Source organism: Peromyscus maniculatus, chromosome 1 (assembly GCF_049852395.1).
Source record: "Peromyscus maniculatus bairdii isolate BWxNUB_F1_BW_parent chromosome 1, HU_Pman_BW_mat_3.1, whole genome shotgun sequence".
Taxonomy (NCBI): domain Eukaryota; kingdom Metazoa; phylum Chordata; class Mammalia; order Rodentia; family Cricetidae; genus Peromyscus; species Peromyscus maniculatus.
The window spans coordinates 143559519-143579903 of NC_134852.1; the positions used below are offsets into that span (position 1 = coordinate 143559519).

A 20385-nucleotide genomic window follows, 5' to 3' on the forward strand; every position below is an offset into this window, starting at 1 on the left:
CTCCCGGAAGATGGGAAAGCATAGGCAGGCTCCGAAGCCACACAGGGCTCAGATTCCCTACCCTACCTACATGCAGGGAGCCAGGTGATGCCTCCACTTTCCAGCAGTGGAAAGTGCAACTCCAATCCTACTCCCTTTTGAATAGTCTCACTTAGTTTCACTCACCCACTAGAAACATCAGAAGGGAAAAAGAGAGACTCCATCAGAAGAGACCAACATCCTTGGCTACTGCTCCAGCCGTGACCACACCAGACAACTGGTCACCTTCCTGCATTCAAGAAGCATTGGTAATAACACAAGCATGTGGGAAAGGCAGTGATCACCCCAAGCGATGTCCCCAAGAAGGTCAAGGCAAGGGCTGCCACCACATTGTCTGCCGGAGACAATGGTCAAGGTCTCCATGGGATGTGAGATCCTAGCCCTCTCCTGTGACTCCTGCCTAAGCTTGCTACCCAGTCCCTGACTTATATGGAAGCGGACTGTGTCTTTGATCAACACCTGGAGCTAGACACACTGTGACTGAGTGATTGAGAAAAGAACAAACCTAACTTGGACTCTGGGACCCTTCTTTAAGGTGTGAGCTGTGAGAGACTTCCCAAAGGCTGAGCAGTTGTAAGGCAAGAGAAACAGGCAACTCTACCTACATTCTTATCTCAAACCCATCAACACACAGCGCAACTGCACTTGGAGAGAGAGTCTTTCTCTACGAGATCCAACCGGAAGTTCACAGGGATGACAGAACCAACAGCCCAGACAAGAGGACGGAGGGATGGAAGTGGAGAACCCGGTGATGGAGTCACTGCTGACAGCAAACACATCTATGGGAAATGGGGCTCACATACCGCTATCAGGTGCTCTGAATGGCTCTCCAGCCAACGGTTGTAATTATTTTAAACCCTTGCCCATTAGCGTTCCCCTCTAATGCTCTATCTTTTTTTTTTTTTTACATGTCTGATTACTTTTAACAGCTTCTGCAACTTAACCCCCCCACATGCTGCTGCCGCTTCTTTTCAACAGTCCACTGCTGAGAAACTGATTTGTCTTGTGCTCACAGAAACCACATTATGAAACAGGTATGAACGTTGCTATTAAGGCGGCTTCTCAGAGAAAATTCAGAGGTAGGGCCCACTCCCCTTTTCTTCACAAATGGTCACTCACAGAAGGACATTCTCATGGACGACCGCACCCTGAAAAGGCAAATTACACAGCATTTTCTTTTTAAAGCCGGCTATTTATCCTTAGCTGGTGTAAGTCTAGGGGAATTATCTTAATTGCTGTGTGGAAAGAGTGAATTGCAAAATGCATTCAGTTAGCAGGAAGACTTTATTTGTATGCAGCTTGGGGCCAGGTGGGAGTCTCGAAGTTTGCCAAAAAATATAGGAAGTCAATCAATAGAGGCTGAGTGTTCTAGACGGGGTTAGATGGATGCCAAGGGGAAGGATGGGGCCATGGGCCAATAGCATCCCTCTTTTGGACCCAGATAAAACATCAGGCTGGAGCCCGGCTCTAGGAGGGCATGGGATTCCTGGTGGCTCTTGCAGCCCTGCTTTGGGAAATGCACTTGACGTTCTGCTCTTTAAGCCAAGAGAAAACAGGGGCCTGAAACTGGTTTTAAACAAAGACACCTGTGAGTTCCCTCATGGCTGGGCTCTCTGAAGGTAGAGCCACCGTCAGGGTTTCATCAGCATTTATAGTTGCCAACCACTCCAAGTTCAAATTTAAGCCCTTCTGTTCTCTAAGCCGGGCATGTCCAAGCATATGATGGAGGAGGTCCTGCCATAAAAATCAACTCAAAGTGACTTGACCTGAGGCCATGTTTAAGGCAGAGGGGAAAAAAGGAGGCTGGGGAAATGGCTCGGCAGTTCAGAGCACATTTGGCTCCCAGCACCCATGCCAGGTCGCTCACAAACGCCTGTAACTGCATCTCCAGGGAACCCCACACTCTCTTCTGGCTCCCACTGGCACTACACGCATGTACACACTTGAAACACACATTCATATCCAAAATTAAAAATAAAGGTGAACTTTTAAAGTAGGCGTCATGGGTCTTGTGCCAGCAACGTAATGCTTAGACGATGAACGGTCCACAAAAAATAGTCCTGCTCTGCTCTACTAATCACACGTGGAAACCTTAGCCTGAAATCCAGCTACAATTTTATTAAGAAAGCTTATCCTCCTGCCTCCACACTTTACACATTAACATACACATCCGCAGCCCAGGGCTCAGACAAGAAAGTATCATTTCTCAACAAGTCAGAGCCTCTTCTCACACCCTCTCCTCTCCACTCCATGGAATCCAAGCTCCACGCAGGGAGGGCTCACTAGTGTTTGCATCTAGTATTCCCACAGAATGTTGTTTGTGGTTACTAATCCTACTGGGCAGACCTTGGGTGGTCAGTCAACAGCGAGGGGGTGGGGGGGAGTCCCCACAGTAAACCCACAGGAAGCATCCAGAGGCCAGCCTCCATGCTCTGTGAACCATGTGCTGGCCTCTCACAAGCTTAGGCATGACCTAGTGCTGTTATACACTTGAGAAATGAACCTTCAGAAAGATCAAAGGCCCCAGAATTTCCAAATGGATTCTCCTACCCCGGGTGACGCTGACCAAAGCCACTGTGGTGCTTCTCAAAGACCTCACCAGAAAGAAGGGACACAAGAGAGAACTTGGGCTTAGGACGATACCATCACCACCTTAACCCCGGGTCTGCAGAAAGGCTTCACTGCAGATGAGTGGATCAAAGTGTTGAGTTCTTCACTGATCCCAAGGGTCTACAGATTAGGAGACAGATGCACCCAATTCTGCAAGAAGGCTCCACATGTCAGTGAGCAGATCTGCACACCAGAGTCTCAGCCCTGGTCATTAGGGGAAGAGATGACTCTATCTCTGCATCTACCAGAGTGCCCAACTGTGTCTAGTGCTAAAAGAAGACAGGTGACTGACCGGGTTCACCAACAATGCTAAATAGAGCCTGCTGGGAGACATCTTCCAAAAGACGGCCCCGCAGCAGGAATCCCAATGCCAGCCGAGAATCCCGGAAAACAGACAGAATTCTGTCCCATGAGTGGCACCAGTGAAAACTGAGGCTGTTTCATCTGTTTCCTCTTCAACAACAGGATGGGGCAGAAGACAGAGAGCACTGTTAACCTAGCAGGCAACCAAACCCATCGGGAGGAGCCCGGGAGCCCTGGACTTGAGGAAACAGGGAGGATCCCAGGGGCTAGTCCCATTCAGGAAGTGACACTTGGATTCTGAAATTCTCAGGAGGAAGAAGTGTGGGTCCACCAACACTTCCCATTTATTCTCGGGAGGCTGGGAGTGCTTATCACGTGCTTGGCTTCTGCTGGGGACATCAAGTTCCAACAGGAACCAAGGGCTCCAGCTGCAGAGCCTCTCTCTCCACAGGGAGCTAGCTCCGCTCCACTCCTCTCCTCCAGCATGCTCGGCCTTACCCGTAGCTCCTGGCTTACAGACTTGTGTATTTTCTTTGTGGCTTTTTGTTTCTCACCCTGGTAGCCCGACGTCACTGTCACTTCAGCAGATCACATGTTCTTCAATAGCCACTGCGACATGCTTACTGGAGCTAGCAACTACACCCGGGAGGCTGAAGGCCGGGATCCTGAAAACTAGCACACTAACACCACAACCCATACCATCAGATACCAAGTTTTAGGCATTTGTTTCTAACAAGGCAAGACTGTTATTTTCTGTTTTTCATGAGAGAAAGGTAACAGATTAGAGGGCCAGTGCCTAGAGTGGTGACCTCACCTGGTACTATTAAGACAGCTGGAAACCCAGCTCACTTGGTCAGCCTAGCCTGGTTGGCATGACAGACCATGGCAAGGCCTCTTCTACCACACTAAGTGACCAGCAGCAGCTCTCTGTCACCTCTGATGGCCTCTCCAGGGATCCAAATCTGTATCACGATCTATCAAAATACAGCGTGGAGCTGGAGGTGGCTGAGTGTTCTGAACCCTTTCTGCTCTTACAGAGGGGCCGGGTTTGGTTCCCAGTATCCAGCAGCAAGGTAAATCACTGTTATCTTTAACTCCAGCTCCAGGGGACCAGATGCCCTCCTCTGGGTGTACAGGTAAGCACCCATAAACATACAATCTTTTAAAGAGGGGGCGGGGAGGAAAGGAAAGGAAAGAGAAGAAAGGAAGTGTGTATAGGCAGCCAGATCCAGATCCACTTCTCATAAAACTCCACACCACCACTGGATGGATTCTGCCATTGTTTTATGTAAGAACAGCTAAAAGCTCTGATGTGACTTCCATTCTTTTTCAGGTATTTACAAAAGCACTTCTTTTCCCAACCCCAAGAGGAGAATCCATAAAATACAACAAGTGTCCCTCTGAGGAACTGCTCCCGAGCCCAGGGGTTCCCTGACCCAGGTAAGAATGGGTGTGCATCTGTAGTAGGTACCGCCAGTTCCTGGACAGGACCGAACACACCTGTGGCAGCATCACAGTTCTCAATAATAATAACTTACAGTGCACCAGCCCAGGCCCACAGCAGACATTGGCACAGGTCGTCCAAGGGTAACTAACGGTTCTCAACCTGTGGATCATGACCCCTCTGTGGGGCACATATCAGATATTTACATTACAATTCATAACAGCAGCAAAATTACAGTTATGAAGTGGCAATGAAATAATTTCATAGTGGTGGTGGGGGGGTGTCACCACAGCATGAAGTATTGAAGGATCAAAGCATTAGGAAGGTTGAAAACCACTGCCCTAGAGGAATAGTGAAATGTAGCCTTGAAAAGCAGAAGTCAAGAAAAAACTGAAAGAGGCTGTCTTGTTAGGGTTTCTATTGCTGTGTTAAAAGATCATGACCATAAGCAACTTGGGGAAGACGTATTTCAGCTTACACTTCCACATAACAGTCCATCATTCAGAAGCGGTCAGGACTGGAACCTGGAGGCAGTAACTGAAACAGAGGCCGTGGAGGAGTGCTGCTCACTGGCTTGCTCTTCGCGGTTTGCTTACCCTGCTTTCTTATTGCACCCAGAACCACCAACCCAGAGGTGGTACCACCTACAGTGAGCAGGCTGAGCCCTCCCACATCTATAGCTAGTTAAGAAAATGTCCCACAGGCTCGTCCTTTCTTTCCAAATGACTCTAGCTTGTTTCAAGGCGACATAAAACTAGCCAAAGCAGAGGCTACTGGGCTTTCCTCATATGTCCTCCCCTACAGAAGGTTCATGGATAATCTAAGTCCATCACCACCCCCACCCCAATGCTAAGACTGGTGGTAATTGTCCAAAGACCACCAAGCACTCTTGCGTCAAGTGGCCAATGTGAGCGCCCGCCCACTTTATCCAAGAACGGCTGGGAAAGGTCTCTGCAAATGCAAGGCGGGCACAGGGGCAACTCAGCCCACACACTCTCTTCCTTCCTCCAACACCCCAAAATGAAGCTCCTTATTGACAGGCACTAAGCTGGGGAGACATCTGCAAGCCTAGGACTGCCTGGCTACGCTGCTGTCCTGCTGGCCTTGCTCCATGAGAAAGGAGACACCCAAGCAGAACCTTTCTCAATCTACAACCTCCCTCTGCCATTTTGTTCACACTTGAGATTCAGCTTGGTCCCCCGGGGGTCACCACATGCTGCTCCTGGAAGCTGAGAAAGCCAGCTATGATCCAGCTGTGACCATCTTGACCACACCTCGAACCTCTAAACTATACAACAGTAAGAATAATGAGCTAGGCTCACGACTGACTCCCCGTTTTTGAACGACACTGTTAGTTCAAGGGGGAAATATGTATTTTTTCAAAGTGCAGGGGTGGGGGGTGGGGCACGGCAGAAATCAATCCCATTGCAGAAGTCGACACTTTGAGACTTCTGAGCAAGACCCAGATTTTGTGTACGACGGCAAAAAGCATGTTAAGAGTAAACTAAAAACCCTAAACCTTGCTGCTAGTGCAAGACTGCACCATGCCCAATCAATATTCTCTCTGCCACATGCCTCCTCCACCTCCACCCACAGTCCCCATCGACTCCCTCAGGGGGGGAAAAATCATTAGATCACAAGACATCCCCGAGGCTGGAACTCCGAAAGCATAAGCACTATTGCCATGGCCAGCCAGCCGCTGCCTTCTTAAGGACATCCATCTACCATCTTACAAAGTAACTGGACGGCAAGAAACCATCTCCCTAATTCATTTTTATTCCTTCTAATTAATACGTCGAGAAGTCTTACTACTATTTCTATCCTGACTCCAGTTTCCTTGTAGGATCATTTCTGCTGACTTATCTCCAGAGAAGCAGCAGCAGGAATCTCTCGCCACTGGACTGTAGTGCTTCAGAGTTAATTACATGTATTTTGCTTTGATAAATGAAAATACCAGATGCAATTAATTGAAAGACAATCAATATGATCCTGCCATGAGACATCCCAGGGAAGCACCCAGAAGCCGCCAGCGATCCATAGTCATCTGCTAATTGAAAACACCTTCCAAAAGGGATTTTAGAAAACTCAACTTTTACCTGGAGATGTTTTACAGTAACTCACCGGTATAAATGCGTCCACAAACTCTACAGCACACTTGATGGGCTGTCCGTCTCTGTAAGGGGGTGCAGCTTCATCCGTTTACAACCATGGACAGTGCTGAAACCCTGAAAACACAATGAGCCGAGTCGGTGAGGAAGAAGCACGATTCTGTTTATACCCAGCCATCCTTTAATTACGTTTTTCCAATGCCTTCCACTCGAAGCTACCAGGTTATTAAATGGTTTCATTAAAAATACTATTTGTCTTGCTGTAGCTGCACGGCCGATCAAATTAAACAGGGGAGCACCAGAACAAATGGACCCTTCCCATCCTCTCTGACACGAAGCCAAGAGTGCAAAACCAGAGAGGTGATGGTGTCGTCGGCGTGAAAATGTCCCTTGGCTTCCTTTACGGGGCCACATAGCACACCAAGGGACCAAACAATCAATATCTTCAAGCAAAAAGTATTAGCAAGTGTTCTAAGAAATACAGAATAATAAAGTGCATTTCATAAGCTCCTGGTTTATAAGTGCTATTAGCATAAATGCTGACAACTGCTAATCTACTGGAAGTCGGAGGAACGGCTGCAGCTGTCCATTAATAGAAGGCATTTTAACTCACTACTGAAATTGATTACCCAGTTAAGAATTCAATCCTAACGTTCAATAAAAATCGCACTTTCTTGGCAAATGCAATATGAGGCTAGGTATTGCATTAAACAGCACTCACATTCATTTAGACCCAGGTGGGGGAAATATATGGTACTATCCCAGTCACCTGACCTGCTTCTCATTTGGGCAGAGCAGCAGCAGGGGTGGGCACTGAAGTCAGTCCCATGGCCGAGTGAGAAAGCCAACATCTGGCCCGCAAGCATGGCCAGGTGTCTTTCTCTATGGCTTTTCCATGAAGATGGAATTCCACCAGTGTGGGTTGCCATGCAACTACAGAGCCCACATATGAAAGCACCCCGCTAGACACACGTTACATTCATGAACTGTTGCCTCCAATCCACCCTCCCCCAATCTCACCACTTAACCTGGATTCCAACATTTGGTTAACGTATACGCACCATCACCACAAACAAACAAACAAACAAAAAATCCACACACCAACGAAAGCCATGAAATCACTAGCTTCCCAGCTAGCCATGACTTTTCCAGCCATACAATTTTAGGGGGACAAAGAGGGACAAGGATCCCACTGTGTAGCTAGCCCTGGCTAGCTCACAGTCACAGAGCTCCTCTGCCTCCAGAGTGCTAGGATTAGAGGCGTGCGCAGCCCTAACTAATCTCCTAATACAGCTCTCCTCATTTAAGAGGAGGAGGCCTGGCTAACAGGCAGAAGTTCACTGCCCATTGCACACACACCCACACACCACACACACACCTTACAACCCAAACAGCCCAGTTTAAGGAAGGTGGTATAGACATTCCAAGCTCTCAAGTGTCAGGAACAGAGAGAGTCAAGTGCACAGCCTCCGAGTAGTCTAGAGCAATGACAGAAGCATCCATCACAGCCAAAGAACCATCCTTCTGAGGTAGCAGCGCTCGTCTGACGAACTTCCACACTTTTGAAAGCCGCCTCACAAGTTACCTTCGCTAACTCCTTCCCTTTCTGACTTCAGCCGACGTTCAATATTCTCCTTCTGAACATTGGAGGGGATCAAGTATTAATTATCAACATAGCTGAACTCCATGTAGTATGGCTTGTCGTAAAGTGCCACAGGATTCTCTTTTCCATTGTCAATGATTTGCTCAGGAGGAAAAAAAGGTCTCTCTTGCTTTCTACCGTACATACACTATACTTATTTCTTTACACATCTTATATCCCAGCACTCAGGATACCAAGGCATGTGTTCTCTGTATCTCTTTGAATTCTTGGCTACCAAGTGAGCTTGTCTCAAAAAAAAACCTCCCAAAGGATAAGGAAATTACATACCCACTTGCTTGACAATACTGACCCTTTTAGAAATAAGGGGAAAAAGAAAGAAACTGAGTGGGTAAAGTGTGCCCAGACTGTAACGTTTCTCAATCATAAACCAAGACTTGAAGGAAACAAAGAAACTCTACCCTTGCTTAATCTTAGCGGATGATGGGCGCAGGCTTTAGTTGCAGTTGAGACAGTCCATACTAAAAGTGAGTACGGAATCGCAACTGTGCCTTCAAGGGGGCTTCACGTGGAATTTCAAGCTGGGGGTTCGGAAGAGCCTGCAGCCTTCAGCCCGGGCAAAGGGTGACAGCTTATTTAGCGGATTAAAAACGTTTGTTCAAGGGCTTGGAAGAGCGTCAGAATCTTTGCAGCCAGCACCCTTGTTACCTGAAGGTTGGAGGAGGCACTTACAGGGAGCGGGGCTCCAGAACACCCAACTCTGAACTCAGATACTTGTCTCAGCAGATACCTGCTGACAGTGCAGCGTGAGTCCGTGCCCCGAGGATGCACCAGGGGAAATCTTCTTGGCAGGTTTCTCTAAGAACTTCCAGGAGTATACAGCCAGACACAGAAATGACTTCGCTGATTAAGATCACCACCGTTCCTAACTCAGCGACCCCAGGATCCCAAGCAGCCTCAGTACAAGCTTTGCCTGGCAGCCTGTCCTCCACCTTTCTCGCCATCTAATCTCAGCAAGATCTACCTACCACCTGGGAGGGGTGGGGCAGCCTAACTAACTCTCACCTACCTCTTCCTCCACTTGGGAGCGGGGACAGCGCGTGAGGCTGCACACTGAACCACAGACATGAACTGAAGAGTGGGCACCGTGGGAATTATGCCAGCCGAGTGAGCAGGGAGAAGGGATGTGCACACACTTGGGGCTGCTGAGGGTCTGGCAGCGCATCCAGAATTCAATGCGGTACAAGGGACTGCAGCTGGAGGGGTGCAGCCTCTTCTATTGAGCCCCACTTTTGGGGTCCCATGGTGATCCAGGCCCTGGGGCTGTCACGGCTCCTGCTTCACTCCCCTGAGTATCACGTAGCTGGCCCACTAAATACAAGCCTACTCCAGGCAGGCCGGGCTCATTGGTATGAAGCCAGGGGAGGTATGAAGTCGTTCCATGGGGAAAAACCATGCACACAATCGTGTCCCCTGCAGGGCAGAATAAGTAGCCCACATCCGACATGGGGAACATGTGCCAACGTGTGCCATCTGGGAGGGTCGGGGATGCTGTCACTTTGGAGAAGGCAAGTTCTCAATTCCATCAACGACAGGCTTCGTAATAAATAAACCACATTAATTGACTTGGAAACAATTTCCCTTCATCAAGAATGAAAACGATCCTGAAAACTAATTCTTCTGCTGTCCATCAGAGCCACTTGGGTATCACTGCACTCAAGGTCAACACCCTATCCTACCTGGGAGGTCCAGGACTGTCAACCCCAAGAAAGACGACATCCTCTGGGCAGTACTTTACAACTCCAGGCAGGCTTTGTCAAGTATTAAGCAAATTGAGGAACAGGAAACAGATTCAGGGTGCTTTCAATTAAGAATGTAAAAAGTCAGCCGGCGGCGGTGGCGGCAGCGGCGGCGGCGGCCACCTTTAATCTCAGCACTCAGGTGGGTTTCTGAGTTTGAGGTCAGCCTGGTCTACTACAGAGTAGCAGGACAGCAAAAGCTACACAGAGAAATTCTGTTTTGGAAAACCAAAAGGGGGAAAAATGTGAAAAGCCTCAACAGCCATGAGAACTGCTTTCCACTAGTGAAATCTGTAAGGCAAGCCTTGGAACCACCTGAGTAAGGAGAGGAAAACACCTAAGCCTCAGCTGTGTCTCTATCTGTGTCTCTATGGACTAACTGACAGGAAGCACTATCCTGGGAGCCGCGACATCAGACATCAGGCATTGAAATGGCGGCAGGAGCACCACAATCTCATTGGCTCGTGGAGGGTACAGGGACAGCAGGTGGGGTGTCTTGGCGGTCACTGGATGTCCCTTGATTATTGGGATCTGCTACTCAGGACTGGTGATGGCCAAGTTTTAAAAGGAAGACCCACGAGCGACAAGCCACACAGCGATGTCATTTTGTGACCTCAAGCTGAGTTCCCACACCCCAAACTGCCCAGCTTGCCAGGAAACAGAAGTCAAGCTCCTGTGAGCAATCTGAGCACAGGCTCCCAGGGATGAGGTGGGGGGCAGTGTCTATAGGTACTAGGTGGACTGTGGACTGTACAACCACCTTCACTGGAAACAGGGGTGTGAGGAAAGTCGGTCAGCAGATCAGGATTCCCTGAACACCAGTCCAGCGAAAAGAAGCCTGACCCACCCCCAAAAAACTCACCAGGGTCCCTTTCAACCTCTACCCAAACTCCACTGAATGGTGTCTCCCCTTTGGCCTATCATTCCAAGCAGTACCCAGGCCAAAGTGACCAATGAGGAGCAAGCACCACATGAAGAGACTCAGGAACCTGCTAGAAAAAGTAGATACAAGCCTAGGTTGAACTGGCAGTGACTGAACCGGCTAGGACACCCTGTCCACCAGAGGTAGTGGAATGTTATCTAAGAGCCTCGGCACTAGGAACCCACCAACACTCAGCTGGGAAAAAGACAAGGGGCCCAGGGTAGTCAGCACAGATGTCTCCAGATGTTTGGCGCACAGACAGGTAGTATAACAAGAGGGAGCCTGGACACCACCATAAGCTTCTGCATTAAGGTTTGGAAGGCACAATGGGAAAGAAAATGAATGTTCATGGCTTTGAGGAGTTTGCAGGGCAGAGTACTGCTCATCTAGTCCCTGGAACCATCTCTGAAACGGATATGCTATCCCTAATCTGTTACTGAGGAATAAAGGGACAAGTGGTCAACACTTACAGGAAAGTAAAACGTCACTGCATGAGGCGTTAGGTGACATCAGGGCTACTGTGTGACTTATACCGTATGTTATGATACAGATTTCAAACACTTCAAAAGACATAAAGATATAGGAATACCTATAGGTCAAATGGAAAATGAAATACAGAACACATTCAGATTTTTTTTATTTAAAAATATTCTCTAGTGAATTTCGTCTTTTAATGTATACATATATGCATGAGATGGAAAAAAATCTCAAGTGTTATTTCTCCATGCAACGATTAAAAGTGATTTTTCTAAAATATATAATGGAACAGTTACTCATTATTCATTTTCATTTTCTTCCCTGCTTCCCTGTGTGCTTCCATGTTCTGCAAAGAGCATGTGTTTCCTGACATCAAGAAAATGTTGCACGTGGCCAGGTCAGAAGGGACGGAGCCGAAGCTGGGCACAGAGGCTCCCAGGCTGTCTCTGTCTCATTTTCCAGCCACCTGGACCCCGACTTGGGATGTGAGTTCTTAAAATAGCTGCAGTATAGCACAGTAAATTATGAAAGAAACGGAGTGTCCTTCACAGAGTTCAAGCTACTACGAAATGATGCCCTTCCTCTTGGAAACTTCAATTCAGAAGTCAGAATCGCAGTGGTCAATTATCCCTAAGATGTGGAGAGAGACAGCCGTGGAACCCTGGCATTCATGAGGACAGCAATTTGTAAATGCTAAATGCTGTCCTCATTCACACAATGTGCCCGTGCAGGCGTGGCTGAGAAACAGCTTGAGCCAGGTGTGGTGGTACATCCCTGTAACCCAAATACTTGCAAGGCTGCTTTAGACAGGGGGTGGGCCATGAGTTCAAAATGGCTAACCGGAGCCAAATAGCAAGTTCAAGGGTATAGCCTTAGCTAGACATACAAAGGATCTCAGAACCCAAATATTTTCTGTGAAAGTAGATTCCCAGGCTGTGTTGTTTTCACCGATCTCACTGAAGCACGCCAAAGACGGAGGAGGATGTGACTTCTACCTGGAGAACCACAGACACCAACAGCCCGCCTGGAGTTGTGCATCAGGCTGGCACCCCTTGCTATTCTCAGAGCTAATACCGAACGCTGGAACCCAACAGTCCTTTTGACAGGATCTGTTGCTCACTAGTCACGGTACTCTGTGCAGAAGCACAAGAGGAAGACTTCTTACCCAAATCACGGTGACACAAAAACCGTACTACAACATCTGAGAAATGGGACTGGTGTGCAGGGGCTATAAAGACGTCTAGTTCCCCTGAGCACCATGCACAGGATGTGTGCTATATACCAGTGTCGATTTCCAGGCTAGGATACTGTTACCAATGGGAAGAGAGAGGACGGAGGGAGAAAGCTGCCATCTCAGGGAATTACTTCTGCTACACCTATATGTGAATCTAACAAGATAATAGGGCTGGGGAGATGGCTCAGCAGAGTAAAAAAAAACTCCTGTCACACATATGCGAAGACCTACGTTTAAATTCCCAGAAGCAAAATAAAGCCAGAGAGGTAGCAAGAACTATAATTCCACTACTCTGATGGTGGAGATGAGAGGCAGACACAGAGAAACCAGGGAGGCTCCTGTTGACAAACAAAGGCCCTGGACTGGGGTCGCTGCCTTCTGGCACCTGGCTTGTAAGAACACACAGCTCCCTGAACCCTGACCCTCTTCCGCTGGAGCTGGCACTTCCCAGAAAGCCGGTCTGGCTTGTTTTCTTCCAGACGCTACTTCCCAGTCACCCTGCAAGCCACACCTGACAGAAGAAGGCTGCTGACCTGGGGCCTAGAAAGAAAGAAAATAAGCTCTTGGAGCAGCTGGGTGAGTGGGCCCCCTTGGGATCAGAAGTCCCTGATCCAGCCTGGCTGAAAACGAAACTACAGACAGCAGGCTGGAATTGGCTACAGCCGTCCCAGCCACCGTGTGTACGCTGGGCTGGCTGGCTTCCAATGCCCAGCTCACTCAAAGAAAGTTCTGGAACTGGAGTGTTCCAACAGATCGCCAGGGTCAGTGGCGCTGCCTGGCCCAGAGCGGACCCATGGGTATGCCAGTTCCTCAGGCAACTCAGGAACCCAGCTGGTGGCCTCAGCCTCTGTGTCAGCCTTTTTATTCCAGGCAAAAGGTCTGTCCTCCCACATCTTCACTGCCTCCCCTTTTAAGGAGCGGAGCGCTGGCTCTGCAGCTAGGACTCACAGTAACTCCCCTGCTGATTCAAAGAATCCGAAAGAAGAAAATTACAGGAGCATCCTTGCTACGTCCGCCTCCACCGTCTTCGGGCTTGCGTGTCCCCCGATTCATCCCTCCGGAGTTTACCCTTACTATCGCCAGGCAACAATCATGAAAATACCTCCTCTTTCTCCCCCAAATGCTTGGTGACGTAAGGTGGATGGACCAAAAAAAGGATTTCAATACCAATACTCCTTTCCCCCCCAGATTTTGATGAAACCTTAAATGGCTGTTTTCTTGAATAAGTGAGCCCCTTGCAAATCACCAGCCTCCCTTGGCTTCAAGGCTGCTGGGGAGAAAAAAACACCCATGAATCTTCCACATGAATAAAAATTACATTTTACATAAATTAAATATATAATTTGATTAAACATGTTTATGTCTTTGTGATGACATTTAAAATAGAAGTAATCATTTTCTTTTTTTTTTATACAAGAAAAACTCTTTCAAATGTAATTCGAAGCTGTCAAACCAATCTTCTGCTACAGATCTTTTAAATGTCACATACCTTCAAAAGGAGATGGCAGTTTCCTTTTAAATATGCAATTCCAAACAGTGTGCTCTGAATCAAGACTGTATTAAAATACACCGCTGGCATTTATCCCGACTTAAGTAGCGCCCTTTCCTCCTCTCTCCGGGTGGATGGGCTTCTATGCTGGATGTGCTTAGAAGCCCTACAGAGGCGGCATCCCTCCTCCCCAGGACAGGCTCCCTTGGTTCACCAAAGTAAGCGCCACAGCCGTTGGCTGCAAACCACAGGGCCTGACACCAAGCCACACTCTTCCTACCTTAAGAGGGCAAAGGTGCCCCCTGCCAGTCCAGTTCTCCCCCCACCCAGATGGCTTGCTGAACTCTGTGTAACCCAATTTTGGCATAGCGTTGATGGCCCAATTGTAAGACAGTGTTAATCAGATGCGAGGAAAACTCCCAACTCATTCTCCCAAGTCAATGACCTACATAGTCAATTGCTTATTTGCCATCCACGTAGCAAACACCATGCTATATTTAAACACAGCACAGCTATCTTTTTTTCTAAAACGCTTCGAGACAAGTAAGCCGTATGCTCCAGCCTTCTTCCTCTTGCCGGCATCAAGCGTTGGGGGAACTCTGAAGAGCCCGCTATTCCATCTTTCTAACCACGGGGACAGGAAGAGCCATGTCCATCAGCAGCAACATTCCCGCTGCAACTTCAGCGAAGGCAGTCAGGTTCCCTAGCACCTGGCTCACAGTAAGTGCTCAGAGGGGACCAAACATAGCTCAGATGACTTCAAGTTCAACACAGGGGACAAGCAGGGTCACAAAAGTACACAGCATGTATCAAGGCAAGGACCAGTATCTGATCATCTTGAGCCACAAGAGATGAAAAGGGAGTAGAGAGGGGTGAGGAAAGACCAGGTGGAAACCACGGCTCAGCTGCTACCATCTCTCAAGTGTTTTCCACCCAAGCTTCGGGAGGAAGGCGAACCAACTCAGCCAGCAACGGCATGCCTAGGGGCAATGTGAGGTGTCTGGGCAGAAGTGAACAACCAATCCACCCAACCCACCCCAGATGCGATACCTTCACCTCTGAAGGAAAAGCAGCACTTGGGGTGGAGCTTAGCGGATTATACACCATCAGGAGAGCCAACCACACAGACTAGTGTGGAGGGGGAGGGGCTAGGTAGGCACACTTCCTGTGGAACTCAGGGAGAGTCAGGGGAGCAAGTCACTCACCAACCCTGAATGGGAACTAACCAATCACCAAGCACCCAACAGTCATCTTGAAGGTAACAGCACTTAGCTGGCAGTCGTGGCACAGACTTGTAATCCTAGCACTCAGGAGAAACTGAGTCAAGAGGATCAAGAATTGAGAGGTCAATATGGACTATATCCTTTGCCTCGTGGCAAAGCACCTCAAAGGCTGTGTGGGAATGCTTTGGGAGGTGGGGGAAATCAGGTCGCAGATACACATGGGAATACCAAAGTTAGTACTACTCTAAAACAACCACAGGTGGAGAGTAGAGGAGGAAGAAAGGAAAGAGAGGACAGGAGGGAGGAAAGAACAGCTAACAACTACCCCCAAAATTCTTACTCAAGTTCTTCTAAACAGGCCGTCATGACACTTAATAGCCAAAGCGGATTCCAGTCACTGGGCCTTGAAGAAATCCGGCATGTACAAATGCCAGAGAGGCGGATGAGAGCTCTCTTTTTTTGGATTTTGGCAAATTTCCTTTCCTGAGTGGCAAGGCCCTCTCACGGTAAAGGACTATGGCTTGGTAATGCATTCTGAAAACTGGTGTTTGGTACATCCACACAGCTAGCTACATCGAGAGCTGTGGATGAGCAGCTGGGATGCAGGACAGGGCCAGGCCCATCAGTCCAATCGGCAAGCCCTGCACTTACTTGATCCTTTCCTATGAAGGCTCCAGTGCTTGTCTCCACCCTGCAGAAGTCACCAGCTCCTTTCCCAGGCACCAGCATTCCAATACTTGACCTTGCCATCAACCCGTGAATCAAATGGTGTCTAATATTCACACATAGCTCATGAGCGTATGTTCACTGGATGGTTTGACCATTCCACGGTGTAACACACCTTGAACGGAAACTGTGCTTGGAATGCGGAATCCTGACCTTTCCCCAGGCCAGTGATGCGTGCTACAGCCTTCTGTTAAGGTAGCAATGGGCCTCAGCTCCCTCCCAGGTAGCAGCAGCTGCGACACTTGGTTTTTTGGAACATCGAATGGAACCATCAACTGGACTAGTTCTCAAATCCTACTTGGAATCAAATGACCCTAGAAGGGGCTCCTCACCACACTCCTTCCTTCAATATTGTGCTTCTGACGTTTTTTCAAGGTCCCAGACACAAGCTGAGGTTGTGGAAATGCAACCCCAGATAAGTGGCTGAGTTGGCAATGCTTTGGGGGAAAGGGGAGGATCAAGTCGCATATGTGCATCAGAACACCAATCACATGTCTCCACCTCAATGTGGGGAATCACAGGCCTGAACCGCCACACCCACCTAGCATTGTATGTTAAGTCTGGAAAGAGGTTTCTGGAAAGAGGAAGGCTATAAATAAGTAAAATGGAAACCATTCAAGGTCACTCTGGTAACCCTATAAAACAAGCCTCAGAAAAGTCCCCAGACAGACCTCAGGAACAAGACTGTCATGCTTCCTCTAGGAAGCTTTACTGGGAAACCTAGCATTTCGAGGCAGCAGGAAAAAGGAGAAGGGAAGAACCAATCACACAGAATAAGTAGGAAAAGTGAGCGTGCTCTCTCCCAGCAGAGACTCCACACTCTATACTTCCAACAGAAAAAAAGTGTGCACACCCTGAAACCGTCTTGTTAAGGGCAGACCAACAAATAAGTCAGAGACCTGGACTTGCTCCCTGAATCCAGCCAAGCAGAAAGCCAGAATTCCAGTAAGTGGGTTACAAAATATCTGACTTTTTCTTTTTTAACATAGGGTCCCAATATCATAGCTTAGCCTGCGACTACATAGACTTGAAAATGTGTTGATTGAAGGAAAAAGTATATACCATGCCAATGCACATGATACTGTGTTTGCCTGTGTATTTCATATAATATACATATGCGGTATTATACAGAAAATTCTAGAACAAGCAAGACTAATCCTGTTGGTAAAACCAAGCTAAACCTACCAACCAGCCAACTAACCAACCAAACAACCAAACAACAACAACAAAAAACAGTGATTGCCTGAGGTGGTAGAGGACATGGTCCAGACAAGGCCACCAGGGAACTTTCTGGATGGAGCAGTTAAGTTCTATTATCTTGATGGGGTCCAAGATGCAAGTGTACCTGTCAGAACTCATTGATGGCACACTGATGACCAGCATAGGCCACATGGCTGCTCTTTCTCAACCAATCCCCACTGCAGCCCATTAGTAGTACTTCCTTTACATGACAGGAAGCTGAATTATTCTAGGTGAAGCTGAGCTCTGAAATGCAGCCCAGTAATGTGGCCAAGAGCAGGCTGGAGCAGAGGGAGTGTACAGTGCTGGCAGGAGAGCCTAGGGTGGCTGAGCCATGCTCACTGTAGATTGACACTTGTAGCCAAAGGTAGTTACCTGGCTGATACTCCACAGAAACCTCAGCAGCTCATTAGGTGAACCATTCACTCATCAGCCCGGGGCTTGTCCTGGGAATGAAGACCGCTGCAACCACCAAGGACCAGCAGTACTCTATGATGAACAGACGCATGACTTTCAGGGGCTCCTGCTTAAACACTGAAGGCCATGCAAATGCAGGCTGGAGAGATGGTTCAGTGGTTAAGAGCATTGATTGCTTTTCCAGAGGAACCGGGTTCAATTCCCAGCACCCACATGGCAGCTCACTCTAACTCCAGTTCCAGGGGACCTGACACCCATGGCAAAACACCAATGCACTATAAAGAAATAACCCACAATTAAAAAAACCAAAACTCAAGTTTTGATGGCTCAACAAGTATAACAGCCTGCCTATAATCCCGGTGCTGGGAAGTGGGAGACAGAGATGGGATTCTCTAAGAGAATGTCTCTAAGAGACCTGGCTATCCAGCTGAATTGTTATGCTCTGGGTGGAAAGCAGTGGAGGAAGACACCCATGTGTACAAACACACACACACACACACACACACACACACACACACACACACACACACACACACACACACCACATAATACATGGGGTAAAAAAAGGACCAGAATGCGAGGGTGGCAACACACAGGTTTCCACGTGGCTTTGAGGCTTGTTAAAGCCAGCCCATGGGGGCACCTGACTCTCCCATTCCAAGCCTTGTCTGGGCAGTGCAGCCTTTTTGGCTCAACAGCTCTGGAAGAGCATAACTATTTCTGCCGGGGTCCCTTTGGAAGGATGCTGCTAAATAGCACGTGTCTCTAACAAGGCTGCCATTAAATAAAGTGACTTCTCAATCTGAAGTTTCCTTTCCAGGGTAGGTCACATGCAGCAGTACTTACAAGCCTCTCTTAGTACCCAAGAGGCTTTTTAAAGTATTAAGTAGAGAAAACACACGTAACTCCCCAGTTAAAATAGAGTGCAGACACTCTAAAAGGTCGAGGCGGCATCCACTCCATTTTTATTGCCAGACGGCAGGACACTGTGATAAAAGCACACACTCTGATGAAAGACTCACCGGCTGTGCCCCTCAATGGAATCCTAGCTCTCTCCCTCATCGGGGAAGATCCTGAAATCACCTGGTGGAGGCTCATCATTTTAGGGGCAGCATCCTGAAATCCTAGGGAAGAATTGGCCTCCTGGTCTCAGGCCCTCTAAGCCACATGCTTGTAAACAGATGTGTGTTAGACTCAGTCCCTTCCACACACAGAAGCCAAGCCAAGAGACTCTGGAGGGAAGCTAGGGGACCTGGGAGGCAGAAGAAAATGGCCATCCATACAGTGTGGTCCAGAGATGGCAGGGGAGCAGGGTAGGAAGCGGAGACAGGAGGATTACACCCTTAGTTGAGACTCTGTCCCCAACTATAAAGTAAAAGAAGTCTGGAGGAGCCCATTTGCCTGGCACACAAGAGATGCCCGAGGTTCATCCTCAGCACCATAAAACAAAGCTTAGGCCAGCATGACTTTAAACCACAAACAAGGAAAAACTGCTGCTGAGACATGGCATTGAATCCATTTATTTAATGACCATTTGATTCCAGAGATGTTAAAATGTTGTCAACCTGTAAAATACAAGTACTCTCACTGAAGACCTCCAATAAGGTTAGGAACTCAAGGAACCCCCACTTCAGATAAAAACCTGGGGCTCCCCAGGGTTAGGAGACCTGCCTGTCATTCCACTGGCAGACTGGGAGGGAGTTTCCAGCCAGCCTCTGAATCAGTGCCTGATGTGAGGCTAAGCTCCACACAGCTGCCTCCTGCCACACAAACTCCAAATGACCATGCCAAGCTCCAAGACCTCACACATCCAGACTCCGCCACAATGGCAAACCGAGCATATTCTTATCAACTCTTGAATTTAAAAAAAAAGCTACTAAAACGTGATTTTTCTTTCATCTGTAACACTTCAACAAAACTCCATGATATTCAAGTGAGAACGGATGATGTACAAAAATATCAAAAATAAGAATCCAATTTGGTAAACTGTTGAGTGTTATTTTCACATCCTAATGAATTTAGTTTCAATAAACACAAATCAAGCAGACACTCAAAATTCTAATGGTATGGTGCAAAATGAAACTCAGAATGCCAGCTCAAAAAAAAAAAGAACTCTTTTTTGCTGGGTGTGGATGCCATTAAGAAAAAACCGTAAGGGATGACTCTGTTCAAAGGGTCTCCCTCGTGGTCTGTGTATGTGAACTGGGTTCTGAACAGTGCCCGAAGCAGGAAGGAGTTTGAGACACAGGACTAGGGAGACGGCTCAGTCACAGAGTGCCTGCCATGGGGATCTGAGTTCAGATGCCCTGGCAAAGACCTAAAAGTGTAGATGTCTGTCCATAACCTTGGTATTGGATGTGGGGGTGGGGTGCCCTCAAGGAGGGGAGAAGGGAGAATAGGTGGATCCCAGGGCTCCAAGTTCAATATGGGACCCTGTCTAAGAAAAGGTGAAGAATGGATGTCTGATGTATGCTTGCACATGAAACATCAGAGCCCCAAGACCCCTTTTATCCCTGCCGAGGCATATTCCGGTAACAGGTGTCTGGTATGTGTGTAACTGAGAATGCAGCAGGTGGGTCAGCACACATTATCAACACAGAGGGCATCCACCTCCCTAAGACCATCAGCATCAAGTGAGGATTCCTGGGCAGCGTCACAGTATTTGGAAGAACATGGAGGTGTTAAGATAAAGGCCAAGGTAGCCCGGGACTACTCACCTTGCTGTATATGCTACAATCTGTCAAAGGCTACAAAG

At 48.1% G+C, this 20385-nt stretch overlaps 1 protein-coding gene across 8 annotated transcripts in view; it reads right to left on the bottom strand.

Moving 5' to 3' along the window:
- Ctbp2 (C-terminal binding protein 2) overlaps positions 1 to 20385 on the bottom strand; it is a 137877-nt gene that overhangs the window by 91420 nt on the left and 26072 nt on the right. For 6 of the 8 annotated variants that reach the window (XM_076554087.1, XM_076554071.1, XM_015995856.3 and 3 more), the window contains one exon: positions 6518 to 6621. The gene's annotated coding sequence lies outside the window, so the exon portion shown is untranslated. Of the gene's footprint in view, positions 1 to 6517; positions 6622 to 11295; positions 11316 to 20385 lie in introns of those variants that run through there. The other 2 variants (XM_076554082.1, XM_076554123.1) reach the window with 2 other exon arrangements.